The sequence below is a fragment of the Octopus bimaculoides genome, chromosome 11 (assembly GCF_001194135.2).
Source record: "Octopus bimaculoides isolate UCB-OBI-ISO-001 chromosome 11, ASM119413v2, whole genome shotgun sequence".
Classification (NCBI taxonomy): domain Eukaryota; kingdom Metazoa; phylum Mollusca; class Cephalopoda; order Octopoda; family Octopodidae; genus Octopus; species Octopus bimaculoides.
The window spans coordinates 54,218,067-54,226,333 of NC_068991.1; the positions used below are offsets into that span (position 1 = coordinate 54,218,067).

General features: G+C 37.7%; 1 long non-coding RNA gene across 2 annotated transcripts in view; it reads left to right on the forward strand.

The window, feature by feature from the left end:
* The window catches only part of LOC106881766 (uncharacterized), a 77,928-nt gene that overhangs the window by 26,972 nt on the left and 42,689 nt on the right, over positions 1 to 8,267 (forward strand). The window contains exon 1 of one of the 2 annotated variants that reach the window (XR_001410897.2): positions 1,548 to 2,131. The exons of the other annotated variant lie outside the window; for it this stretch is intronic. This is a non-coding gene — a long non-coding RNA (uncharacterized LOC106881766). Of the gene's footprint in view, positions 1 to 1,547; positions 2,132 to 8,267 lie in introns of those variants that run through there. 2 annotated transcript variants of the gene reach the window in all.

Genomic DNA, 8,267 nt, shown 5'->3' on the forward strand with positions numbered 1-8,267 from the left:
AGAGATGAGTGGGTCTGAAATATCTGAGTGAGGTAGTATGACCACCGCTCCCAGCCAGCTTCGATGAGGAGAGGTAATTGTAACAGCGGTAGAGTTGTAGAAATGACAAAGATTATGAGTAGTGTAGTAGTTGAATAAGGTTGTCTAAATCTGTGTTGACGATGTCAAGAGTAAGTGTTTCTAGGGTTTTTGAAGATGGGTGATCGTTCTGTAAGATGCGGCTTCAGTTGGATTTTTGTTTGTCTTTAAAATTGTTATGATTTTGCAGTTTTTAAGGTTCGAAGGATTTGGCAGTGCTTAATGTTATTTGAAGGCGCGTGGCTCAGTGGTTAGAAGTATTCGGTTAACGATCATAAGGTCGTGAATTTGATTCCCTGTGGCGCGTTGTGTACTTGAGCAAGACACTTTATTTCACGTGACTCCAGTCCACCCACCTGACAATAATGAGTAGTACCTGTAGATAAAAGGACCAGCCTTGTCACATTCTGTGTTACACTGAATCTCTGAGAATTACGTTAAGGGTACGCGTGTCTGTGGAGTGCTCAGCCGCTCGCACGTTAATTTTACGAACAGGCTGTTTCCTTGATCGGATCAACTAGAACACTCGTCGTCGTAACTAACGGAGTGCCAGTTTTCTTTTATTGTTGTTTAGATCCTGATCACTTCTGTTTGTCGATTAGATTAAAGACTTCCAGTCAAGACTAACTCATATTTTATTTTACCAGGGACCACATTTTCCAACGTTCTTTCTTGTTTTTTTAAATTTTATTTTTGATGATGCAGTTTGGGGATGGTATGACGACTGTTTCTATCAGTCGTATCTCCTTTGCTGGCACATGCAATGAGCTGTTAAAGATGTTGGTGACACAAAATGTGACAAGGCTAGCGCTTTAAATTACTAGTACAACTCATTTTTGCGAACTGAGCGGACTGAAGTAACATGAAATAAAGTGTCTTGCTCAAAGACACAAAACACTGCCAGGAATTGAACTCACGACCTCACGATCATACGCCGAATATCCTAATCACTAAACCACGCATCTTCACTGTGATGTTGGTACATTTGTGCTTAAGGCTGCCCATAGTTTTATTAGGTGACTGTTTTAGTCAGGTAACTCAGTAATATTTTTTAGATTGTTTTGTGGGATATGTTTTTTGAAAGCATTTACAGTTCTGTGGAGAGTAAATGTAAATTTTACGCTGAAGATGAAGGGAATAACCTGCAAGACCATAGCATTTTGATGACAATAAGCTATCTCGGGATTTAAGGAACGTTATGCTGACTGTAACTTCAAGATTCGTATTTTTCATAGTTATACTGTTTACGAAATTGTTGTCAAATTAGAAATATACATAATTCGTAATCTATTAAGCAAAATACAAGCTTATGATTAAAATCGAAAATACAAGGGCGGGAATATAATAAATTATTAGATTATCATATTTGTCAAGCTAATTAATTAATAGTAAGTTTTGGACTTTGCTGCTGTCGAAGTAATTATCGATCATGACACGAAAGCATATTAGTAATACTAATTATTTTATTAACCAGATACTACCTTCATATTATCCTCTAATACTTAAACTAGCGTCTCCCCGATTAAATATCTTTGTTTTTATTTATAATCTTCTTTTCTGAAAATTCTGTTATAATTTTCTGTTAGATATCTGTGGTAATTGTTTTCCGATTCCATTTCATAATTACATTGATTCAATTTTCTTCTCCAGTTTATATTTATACTCAAAACCGCAGCTACACCACTTGTAAAGTAGTTGTAAAAACCAGTCTCTATAGCTTTTAGACTCTTACTAAACAATGTCTTCAACTGATGTTACTCTTGATGTTCCAGAACCTGAGAGGAAGAAATCCTCAAAAGCCAAAATAGTTGGACTCAAAAAGAAAGCTCCACCATCGATGATCCAGATTATTTCCTTAAAATTTCTGCTCATCTCCTTATATGTTGGATTCGAATTTGGTCTGGCATTCTTCCTCGGTATTTATTACGTATTCCTATGGGAACCGGTTCGAGGAAATTACAGCAGACATCACATTTATATCGGACACAAATCTCCAGTTTTTCACCCAAATTGATCCCATGACTTCACTTAGGAACAGATGTTTGATTTACAAGTATGTACACTTGTTTACATGTATTCATTGTTCTATTTATGCTCTGTTATATTTTCATTTAAAAGTCTACAATTCTTCATAAATATACTTCACGTGACAGGCAGCCTTTTGCTCACATATCAACTTTCTTTTAGCCTAGGTAATATTGTGACTTAAATGTACAATTTTTTCTGCTTGAATATAGAATATAATCTTTAATATTTAAAGGTTATATGTTCTCTTGATATTAATAGTAATTTGTATTATATTTCATTATAAATCTATGATTATTAACTCACATTTCGATTATAACCAATCAGTTGTTTGGAATTGTTGCCTGTAGATGAAGGGACAATGTCAAAGATCTTTCTAGTTTGTCAGGTTGATGAAATGGTTGCGCTTGATATTTAGCTAGGACATGTGTAGGTCGTCGCTGTCGTCGTCGTTGTCATCATCATCCTCTGGACATGGTGTTTTGTCCTAGGACTCATAGGTCCTGTTGCACAGTTTCCGTGGCTTATAAGCGACCGAGATCACAACATTCCCCTGAACAGGCTTTCAGTCCGTTGCATGGTTACTCATTTACAGCTGAATGAACTGAGAATTGAAATTACGACCTTGTGATTGTGAGTGCAACACTCTGACCACTAGGCCACACGCCTTCACTTAGGTTGATCGATTCATATAGAAATACGTGAAAAGTGTGAAAATTCCAGAAATTTACCCTCTGTTGATCAAATATTAAGTAAAAAGTGTTTAATGCGAACTTTGATAGGAGATAAGAACAATATGAAAGAGAATCTGTGTGGCATACAGCTTACAAGTTCTTAGAAGTTACTAGTTCTTAGAGTTCCGTAGAAGAGGTCGAAGAAGCAGAATGTCCATGAGTTAGTGCTTTTAGAGCACTTGAGCTTTGTTAGTTTAATTTCTTTCTATTTTGGTGTGGTCAACGATATTCATTTAATGTTGCTCTCTGTATATGAAGAATTTGGACCTTGTCCTACTTCAGTAATTATTACTTAGATTAGCTCTCATCTTTTGGATCAAAAGTATCCTCTCAGACTGTTCCCTCAAAGTGTGTACTCCTGAGACACACACACACACACACCCACACACACACACACACCCACACACACACACACACACACTCTCTCTCTCTCTCTCTCTCTCTCTAACCCACACTTTATCTACTCTATACAACTCTAGCAACAGCGCCAAATCATATGTTTTGGCGCTGTTGCTAGAGTTGTATAGAGTAACAGACAAAATGTCTATGGAAGAGTATAGAAGACTTATTCATCTTTTATTTTAATGGTTCTGTTGATAGGTGTAGTGAAAATCTGATCTGATATGTCTAAGTCGTGGATCAGGTCCGCATAAGTATGGTTAAGAAGTGGAGAGTGTTATCCTCAGCTAGAGTTGTATAGAGTAAAAGGCTAAATGTCATCAGTATACAGAAGAGTATAGAAGACTTATTCATCTCTGAAACATAGTAGAGTTGATAGAGTGCGGATTAGAGAGAGAGTCTCAATAGTACACACTTCGAAGGAACAGTCTGAGAGGAAACTTTTGATCCAGATAAAAATTACTGAAGTTAGACAAGGTTCAAATTTTTTTGATACCGTGAACAACATTGATTTCACTGAATTTCCCCAGAACGAAAGACCAGAAGTATGTGAGAAAGAGTCACGTATATCTATGTTCTTTAATTATTGAAATTTGAATGGAACAAATACAGATAGAACAAAGAAAGGTAGATATAAAAGTATGTAACTCGTTTTCGTACCAACATAGACTGCAAGTATAAATATTTACATATTGGCACAAACATACTTACGCATATGCATTTACACACATACAATCACACATGCACACATTTATATATATCATGTATATATATATATATATATATATACACATGCATACATGCACATACACTCTCACATACATCGTAAATTTGTAGATTTGTTAATATATATATATATATATATATAGGCGAAAGAAACAAATAAACAAATGCGTTTATAAATAGAAACAAAAGAATGGTAGAAAATGAATTATCAATAAATGTTCAGAGGATCGTGAAATGATCAGAGTTCGGATAAACATTTCCTCTCTTTTCATTGAGAGAATGAAAGAAGCGCAATTTCACCTGGCTCTCAAATTTTATGTGGAATGTAAAGAACTGTGGAATAAGTAACTCCACAACAAGTGGGCGAGGTAGCAAGTGCAATTCATGCACGATGGAAAACACAAAATAATATATCGACTAACATATCTTTTTTTCTTGTTCACATACAAAATCTTACAGAAACAATCCTAATCAGCAGTATTCTAACTACACCTGGTTACCTGCCATACCCCTAACCCTGTTTTCCTCTAACTCTGTATTAAGATGCCAACCAGACTCTACAGCAGCCCCAACAACTACATTTTGAGGATGACAATTTCTCCTATCAGCTTTTTTCTAACATCTTTTTGACTTTTGCTCTTTTACGTATTTTCTTACCTCCTATTTTATTTCATGTAACAATACTCAGAACCCTGAAACAATACCACAACCCCTCACCTCTTAGAATCTCTGATTGTACTCAAGCGACTTCCCACTCTATATGAAAATGAAAGCACCCACTCCACCATATAGCCAGGCGTTCTCAGTTCATGCTGCTATACAACGAGAGAGAAAGTTATAAACTCTCGGCGGTACATTTCAGAGTCAACTTACCACACGGCTGTGTGGTGTCCAAGTTACATTCATTCAAACACAAACTGTATAACAGTACACTACACCAATTTCATCAAATAGCCGTGTCCTGTCTTCTTTACAATGACGCATAAACTCTTTTGCGACTGCTAATCGTTGCATCACAATAAATAACACACGTTTTTAAAAAATACCATTTTAACAAGGCTTGAGGCTATTGTAGCGTAAGGGACTACAAAGGAGGAAAACAAATTCAAAAGACACCAATTGACAGAGGGGCTTAAAGAACTGAATATCATAGATTAGAGGAAAACTAACGATTGTAGGGAGTCCCAGAGAGCAAAGAGGAAAGCTATTTAGAATACAAAGGGGTAGAATACACAAACCGGTTTCCGGACTTCTACCATACAATGAGGCATAAGCGATCATGAGTTCTAATCGTTGGCCCTCAGTGGATAATTCTACCTTACTCCATCGGCTTCGACGACGAGCGTTCCAGTCGACCCGATCAACGGAACAGCCTGCTCGTGAAACTAACGTGCAAGTTGCTGAGCACTCCACAAACACGTGTACCCTTAATCTCAGGGAGATTCAAAGGCTGGCCCTTTGAAATACAGGCACTTACTCACTTTAGCCAGCTGAGTGAACTAGAACAACGTGAAACAAAGTGTCTTGCTCAAGGACACAATGCGACGCCGGCCATAGAATTCACGGTCTTACGATCGTGAGCCGAGTACCCTAATCGCTGAGCACGCGCCTTCACACCTTACTATATATATATTTATGTAGTATCTATACGACGGTTGTCAGAATCGTTAGCACACCAAGCGAAATGCTGAGCGGTATTTCGGCTGCCGTTACGTTCTGAGTTCAAATTCCGCCGAGGTTGACTTTGCCTTTCATCCTTTCGGGGTCGATTAAATAAGTACTAGTTATGCTCTGGGGTCGATGTGATCGACTTAATCCCCGTGCCTGTCTTTGTTTGTCTCATCTGTGTTTAGCCCCCTGTGGGCAATAAAGAAATAAACAGTGGATTGACTTCCTTGTAAAATCAACTTGAGTTATTTCCCTTGGTGTAAGCCTGCAATCTCAGAAAACAGATGACATTTGTAAACGATACATTTATAATGATGAAGAATTAGAAGCGTTTTGCAGTGGAATTACTCTTAATTGTACGTCTACGAGAAATATTCTTTCTGGTACAGTTTGCATAAACAAAAGAAATAATTAGCAGCAGACAATTTCAGAGAGAATTTTTCAGTAGTTATGTCCATATATCAGATTGTTCAATAAAGGCAGAAGTTTCCTTTGAGAAAAATCTTACAAGAGTGAACTAGCAATGATAACGGTTGTACTGGATTATTTCCCTTGTTGTATATTAATAAGGCCAATATTAGTTGTTGCCCTTGACGCAAGTCAATAATCTCCGACAAAGATAGCGTTTATAGACACTGCTTGTGTCCAATGGTGAGGCCTTTCACGCATATCAAAAATGCAGTGAGACATTAACAACATTGCAGGGCATAACCACTCGTGGAATGGAAACTACTCCTTAAGGCTGCGAGCTGACAGGAACGTTAGCGCGCCGGGCGAAATGCTTTGTGGTATTTCGGCTGCCGCTACGTTCTGAGTTCAAATTCCGCCGAGGTTGACTTTGCCTTTCATCCTTTCGGAGTCGATTAAATTAGTACGAGTTACGCACTGGGATCGATATAATCGACTTAATCAGTTTGTCTGTCCTTGTTTGTCCCCTTTATGTTTAGCCCCTTGTAGGCAATAAAGAAATAGGAAACTACTCCCCAAAACTCCTATAATGACCTTTGGGAATTCTTACAGATGTGTGCCCCACCACCTTCGTTTGTCTCCTAATGACTTCCAGAAAAATGGATATTTTCTAATGAAATTTTCTAGAAATACGCTCTACATGGTGTAGATTCTGCTTATATCGGAATATGTGGTGAAAAAATATTTTCCCGAGGATGGGGTGCAGAGTTTCGGAAAATTCACATTACATTCAGAAAAATGGGTAATTTCTTAATTACATTTTCTATAAATGATTTTTAGAGTATGTGGATTACAATTGCAATTATATCTGAACTTAATATGAAAGAAAATATTTGGTGAACTCGTACACATACATACTGACACACGTCACATAGATCTACAATATGAAGCTTGAAATTTCGAAAAAGATTGTGAAGTCAGTATATATGCATGAGTGGTAACTATTTTTCTTTTCGCATCAAATTCCGATATAATCGCAATTTACACACTGGCAAAAAGTATTTGTAGAAAATTTCATTAAAAATTACCCAGTTTTCTGAAAGCTATGAGAAAACAAAGCCAACCAGTGTGAATATTCCGAAACTCATTTTCCCACCCATAGAAAAATCTTTTTACAACAAATTCCGATATAATCGGAATCTACGACATCTGAAGTGTATTTGTAGAAAATTTCATAAAAAAATATCCATTTTCCGGAAGTTATGAGGAAACAAAGGAAAGGGTTAGTACACATCTGTAGGGATGCTGAACTTTCAATATCTGTTCATTATTCATTACACAGTTAATTATTTTCGCTAATTCATTTGATCATTGATCTATGCAATTGATCATTGATCTACGCATTTGATCATTAATATACGATTGAATATAAGAGTATACTTAAAGACAGTGGAGGCGCAATGGCCCAGTGGTTAGGGCAGCGGATTCGCGGTCATAGGATCGCGGTTTCGATTCCAAGACCGGGCGTTGTGAGTGTTTATTGAGCGAAAACACCTAAAGCTCCACGAGGCTCCGGCAGGGGATGGTGGCGAACCCTGCTGTATTCTTTCACCACAACTTTCTCTCACTCTTACTTCCTGTTTCTGTTGTGCCTGTAATTCAAAGGGTCAGCCTTGTCACACTGTGTCCCGCTGAATATCCCCGAGAACTACGTTAAGGGTACACGTGTCTGTGGAGTGCTCAGCTACTTGCACGTTAATTTCACGTGTAGGCTGTTCCGTTGATCGGATCAACTGGAACCCTCGACGTCGTAAGCGACGGAGTGCCAACAACTTAAAGACAATATGAGTGTGTGTGTGTATGTGTGTGTGTGTCTGTATGTGCATGTTTGTGCACTCGTATGTATTCTTGTGCATAAACATGTACATACGTATGTGTGGGTGCGCGCGCGCGTATTTGTGTATGTGCGTGTGTGCATATTTGTGTATGTGCGTGTGTATATATGTATAAAATATAAGAAAAAGAAAATGGAATTCCCGAGACACTTCGTTATTCAAAATAAAGGGTCTCGCGAATTACATTTTCTTTCTCTCGTATTCTATAAAATCTACGGACACGAAGGAATTCTTGAGGTAAACCCAGTGGCATTTACATTCATATTGTCGATGACATCAGGTAACCGAATACGGTAACACACACACACACACACACACACACACACACACACGC